The following is a 5,954-nucleotide window of genomic DNA, read 5'->3' as shown; positions in this document are numbered from 1 at the left end:
AGTCGCACCTCACTCATTCCTCTATTCCCATCTTGAATGTCTTTTTTTTCAGGAATTAGAGGATCCTGGTTAATTCGGTGAGGGTAGTCTACTGCACCCGCTTTCACTTGAACGATCCAGCCATTTAACTATAACAATTCCTACTAATAATCGACGACCCCCCTAACAATTCTGAAGGCATGTCTCGTTACCGTGCCTTCCCCTGATATGTGCTCCCCCTTCTCCGGAGGCCACATGACCTCAAGCCCCCGATTCAAGGTATCATTGTGGATAAATGCTGAGTGATTGCATCATAGAACATATGTTGGAAATATACCGGTGCATTCATTCTGGAAGTGCTGTTATACCACGAATAAGGCATACACAGATGCATGACTGAGAGCGCATTAGACACATGCGCAAACACACTCCAGAAATTGGGTTTTTGTATGCTCATTATATATATATATATATATATATATATATATATATATATATATATATATATATATATATATATATATATAGTACTATATAAGTACTACAACAATCCTCCCTCCTAAGCACTTATTGTATTGTATTGTACTGCACTGTACTTTAGATTGCTATTCTTGCACTTTGCCTTCAGCACGCTCTAGTCACTTAGGTGACTTACGTTTTAGAAAGAAGATGCACTTTCTGGCAAGTAGTAGTACATCGGCTTTCCCTACGTTAAATGCAATTATTGTTAGTCGCTTTGGATAAAAGCGTCTGCTAAATGACTAATGTAATATATATATATATATATAGAATATATATGCATAATAAAATGCATAATAAAATCGAAGTCAACAGTCAAACGGAATTGCTTGTGTCCCATATCACCTCAAGTTCGATAGTGCAACCTGTCAGATTAATTAGCGACTGAAATCACACCAGTATAATCACACCGGTAAAAAGCCAGTGTATGTCTGCTGCCGAGCTGAGACAGCGTCTGGTGGGAAGATTAAAGCACCTTCTCCTCGGTGCTCGTCCTATGTGCATTGTGCACAGCCTGGAGCCCAAGTAGGTCAGCATGCCCAGAGGGGGCTGCTCTTGTCAGGGCAGAGCAGCACACAGAGGTGCCCGCGTAGGGGTCTCAGACTACATGGCAGGACTTGGAGGGGACCAGTGCCACAGGTTGCACTGAGAGGGAGCCTACAGCTGCAAAGGCTGATCGTGGCCCTTCAAAACCCTTTAAAGCTTCCTCTTCTACACACACACGCACACACACACACACACACACACACACACACACACACACAAACAGGTATAAATGTACAGGATGCACACTAACACAAATGAATACACAAGCACATATGCACGCACACACACACACACACACACAACAGACCCTGTTGAACTGGCATGTTGTACGAACAATAAAATACATTGGTTAATGCTTAATAATGTGACTTGTACTACATTGTGTAAGTAGATGAATCTCTGATCACTTCAGTCCATTGAATCCTTCAGACTGCTACAACAGTTAGTCAACAGTATATTCTGGTCAAAACACACAAGATATGCCTAATGATATTAAAATTGGTGAACCAAACAGAAACAGCCATTAATGTGATGATATTGGAGAGGTTGTAAGCCTGGGCGTCATCAGATGAGCTAGCGGTTTTGTGCCACATTTTGCTGAGAAGTGCTAGGTATTATTTTGGGGGTGATTCCGTCAGAGTGGTTGGACTCTCATGACCTGAGTCACTGAATCAAAAATAGAGTATTATACTTCACATGGGATAGTTAAGACCATTTGCTGTAAATATAACTGTTTCCAGGGTGCTATATGCGTGCCACATGAGTGGACAACTATACCAAATAGTAAAAATGGTAATTTTGGGTTCTTGATCAAGCTAACATTTGTGCCATTCTTTTTGTGTGTGGCGACGCACCAAAGATAGCAAATGTCCGGTTGTCACTCCCTCCCTCCCTCCCTCCCTCCCTCCGCCGGGTTGTTGACCTGCAGTTCTATGTTAATACCACAAGAGGCAGTGTTTTTTGTGCATGGCTGTAAGCCAGCGCACCTACCACAAGAGGCAGTGTTTTTTTGTGCATGGCTGTAAGCCAGCGCACCTAGAATAGCGTTTGTCCGGTTATCACTCCCTCCCTCCCTCCCTCCCTCCCTCCCTCCCTCCCTCCCTCCCTCCAGTCAATGTTGACCTGCATTTCTCTGCTGGCACCACAAGAGGCAATAGTCCCAGCACACCAAAATAAAGAAGGACACCAAAATCAACCTGCTGATCTCCACTGCACAAGTAGAGTAGCGGTGAAAGAATAGGACTCCCACCCGGTTAGAGTTCAAGGCCCCAGTGGGGATGACTTTATGGGACTATACCCCAAACGTCCACATGTTCATCCTTTCACTCCAACCTTTTCCCCTTGCCTTATAGGTCAGATCCTGTCCCAACCCCAACCCTTATTCTAACCCCAACCCACACTAGGGACTGGAAGAAGGACACCAAAACTAACCTGCCGATCTCCGCTGCACAAGTAGAGTAGTGGTGAGAGCATAGGACTCCCACCTGGGAGACGGGGGTTCAAGGCCCCGGTGGGGATAACTTTATGGGACTATACCCCAAACCTCCACACGTTCATCATTTCACTCCAATCTTTTTATCCCTTACCTTTGCCCAGAAAGAGAAGTTGAACCAATTGCAGCAAAATAGCTAACGTTACAGGAATCATCAGTGTAACTGCTTAAGCCACTGATCGCTACCATTAATGTTATGGAAGCTGCTGCTAGTTGTTGTGAACTCATGACCTAACTGGCTATCCCGCTCTTATTGTGCTGGATTAGAATTGGAAGCATTGGAACTGATGTGTCCAGGCGACAAGACCTATCTTAATTTATTTAAGCAATATACCACGAGAGGCCGTGTGTTATAGTGATTTTATAACAGCTAGGGGGCATTGTTAGGCATGACGCGAAGTGGAGTTTATTGCTTTTATACAACGGTTACTACAGCTATTAGTGTAAAATAAACACACAGCAATGTAAAATATTAACATTTATTCAAAACGAAGCATCATTCCCTCAATTCCACCGAGCAAAATAGTTCCCCTAACAAAAGGGTTGCCAAGCAACAACAACAACTACAATGCATTGGATCAAATGGGAGGCGTGTTAATACTGAAAATGGAATGATATGCGGTCCCAGGTGTGTTACAAAATATTTTAACACGGCTTCCAGCCAATCAGAATCAAGAACCAGAACTAACCGTTGTATAACAGACATTATTTCATGTCATTTCAATTCACAGCTATTTCAGTGGCGTGACTAGCTTCCATTCGACCAGTCCTGGACAGAAACAAGCCAGGCATGCACATAAGCCAGGCTGAACCTGGCCTGGTTAAACTAAATGTTTGGTTGTACTTTCATAAATCCTCATGACAATACATTATTAATATGACTATTTTCAAACTTGTAACACAACTTGTGTGTTTCTAGACAATTTGTTGAACTTTCAATCTTTTAAATTCTCCAAACGGATTTAAAAGATTGAAAGATCAACAAATTTTCTAGAAACACACACACACACACACACACACACACCCCTTCTGCAAATGTAGATGTCCGTCTTTAATATCACGGTCATGTGCCTGGTAAACACATCAGTATAGGCCATCAAAGAGTCTGTTGATTTTTCTGCGGCTGTCAATTCTTTCAGGCCATATACTGTTTATACAATTCTGGATAAGTTGCACGTAACAAGGTTTTTTCTTTTCTTTTTTTCCCCTTTTGCATCCAGGATACACACTCCGTTGTAGCGGTGGATGGTGCTTCTGCACCTTTTGGAGGAGTGTGATATCCCACAACAGCACTGCACTGTCATTAAATATCTTTAAAAAAAATATGGGTTTAGTGTTCAATTAAGCTAAATTGTTTTGCTTTCGGCCCTCCGCAATCCGAAATAATTCCCAATTGTTTACCGTTGCTTTGCTATAGGCAACTTACAGCTGGACTGGTCCACAACGTAAACAGAGCAAGCAAGCTAGTGGCTAATATGAACTTTATAAAAGTGAAAGGATATGTGACAGTTGGTGTATCGAACGTGAATCGCTGATTTGACAACAATAACTTTAACTATTTTTGTTCAACTCCAAAAAGAGGTATTGGCAAATATGTTCCAGAAAATACAACAATGTTATATTTTGAAACAATAGTTGTTCTTCCTTCAGTTGTTTGATTCACCGAATATGCTAACATCAGAGAGAAAAGGATATTTGTTTAAAAAAGTGTAATGATTTGTCAAATACAGTAGCAATATAAATGGTAGATATGCAAGCAAATGCAGACATCAGTATACAATATGGTTTTATTCTGTTATTGTGAGTCATTTGGGCCAGAGGGCTAGCTGAGTGTGAATAAGCATACTTGTCACTCTGTTGCAGAGGAAGTCCAAACCCATGCCTATTAGGTCCAGAGAACTTTGCAGTCATCCTTACCTCATTTGGGATGAATGACCAGCACTGTGCAGTATGTGAAGATTATGAAAACAGTAAAATGATGCATAGACAGGTGACTAGCCCAATAATGACCTCCATGATGGCTTCCCTGTGTCTGTGGCCTTGGGCTGTATAATTATGGGGGAAGTAAGTGTATTTTCAGGTGACCTCCATAGGACTGATAAGAGGGTGAGATGCAACAGCCCATTTAGAGATAATAAATGAGTGACTCTCCTCAGGCAATATTAGGCCGATATGAGTTAACCTCATATTTAACTAAAATATATCTGTCTGTGCCTGGAAATGACAGTCACTTTGGCTGGCCATTACATTGCAGAGGTTAAGTTGTATGGTTTGCTACTCATCAGTTATGGCAAATTAGTCTTACTATAGGGTATGCCACTTATGTTTTAGGGATTGTTTTGAATTCAGGCAGGGCGGACTCAGTTGAAGTACTACTGTACTCTTTTGTTGGTTGTCCTTTAGGAATAGTGTGGTGGGATCTGCTGGCTGGTTGTTGTTTTTTTCTTTTTTTACTGACCAGAATACAGCAGTAGACAGGAATCACAAAGATATGATGTGATCAGGGTGTGGGATAGTCCCTTGGCAATGTCAGGGGGCTTAAACATAAGGTACACACATCACCTATATGGAGGACAAGCAGGCACACCAAAACTTGTTGCACAGTCCAGATGAAATCAATGTGTTGGTTAGTTCCATCAGTCAATATGATCAGCACACAATATGGAATAACACCTGACATGAGAATGATCACTTCCTATTCAGCAAAAATGCATGTTGCTACAAGGTGATTGCTTCATGATGTAACATGTATAATTACCCTATAATTGCACAGGGACATTAGAAACATCAATGCATGACACCCCACAGTTACAAAGAGTGAGCCACAAGATGATAGTGAAATTCCATTGTCTCCTAGTGCTATGATTAATAATCTGACATGAGCTAGAGAATCATTTATGACAGCTACTAATGTAATTGCTGGGGCTGAGGTTTTAGTGGTTTATGGGCCCACTGGGAAGTGGCGAGGGGCCAGGTCTCGTCAGAGATGTGCTGTCTGAGAAAATGGGGGGGGGGGGGGGGGGAAGCCCAGGGACTGTTTACAGTGAATTAGGCCAAAGGTTGGACAGGGGTCCTAGTATACAAGGACTCAGACCGGGAATCAACAGATGTCTGAAGTCAGTCATTCAAGGACAGAGCGTTCAAATCAAATCACAGACTGACACCCATTCTGCCCTCTGTAATGCGTTCCCTGTCACTGGGAATAAACACAGCGTTACAGACCCCACCAAATGGTAAATATTGAACACAGCCCAAACATGTAAGTAGACGCGTACAATAACAAAATGACATTATTACAAGGGTGCTGTGAAAATATAACAATGGCTTCCCAATACTGTATGTAGACAGCCATGGGATAAATATGTGGGGTTTGAATATCCTTTCCCTCATGAAATTAAAATAAAATGTGTATTGATGT

The sequence above is a fragment of the Borostomias antarcticus genome (assembly GCF_949987555.1).
Source record: "Borostomias antarcticus genome assembly, chromosome: 1".
Classification (NCBI taxonomy): Eukaryota; Metazoa; Chordata; class Actinopteri; order Stomiiformes; family Stomiidae; genus Borostomias; species Borostomias antarcticus.
Note: the sequence above shows the minus strand (reverse complement) of the source record.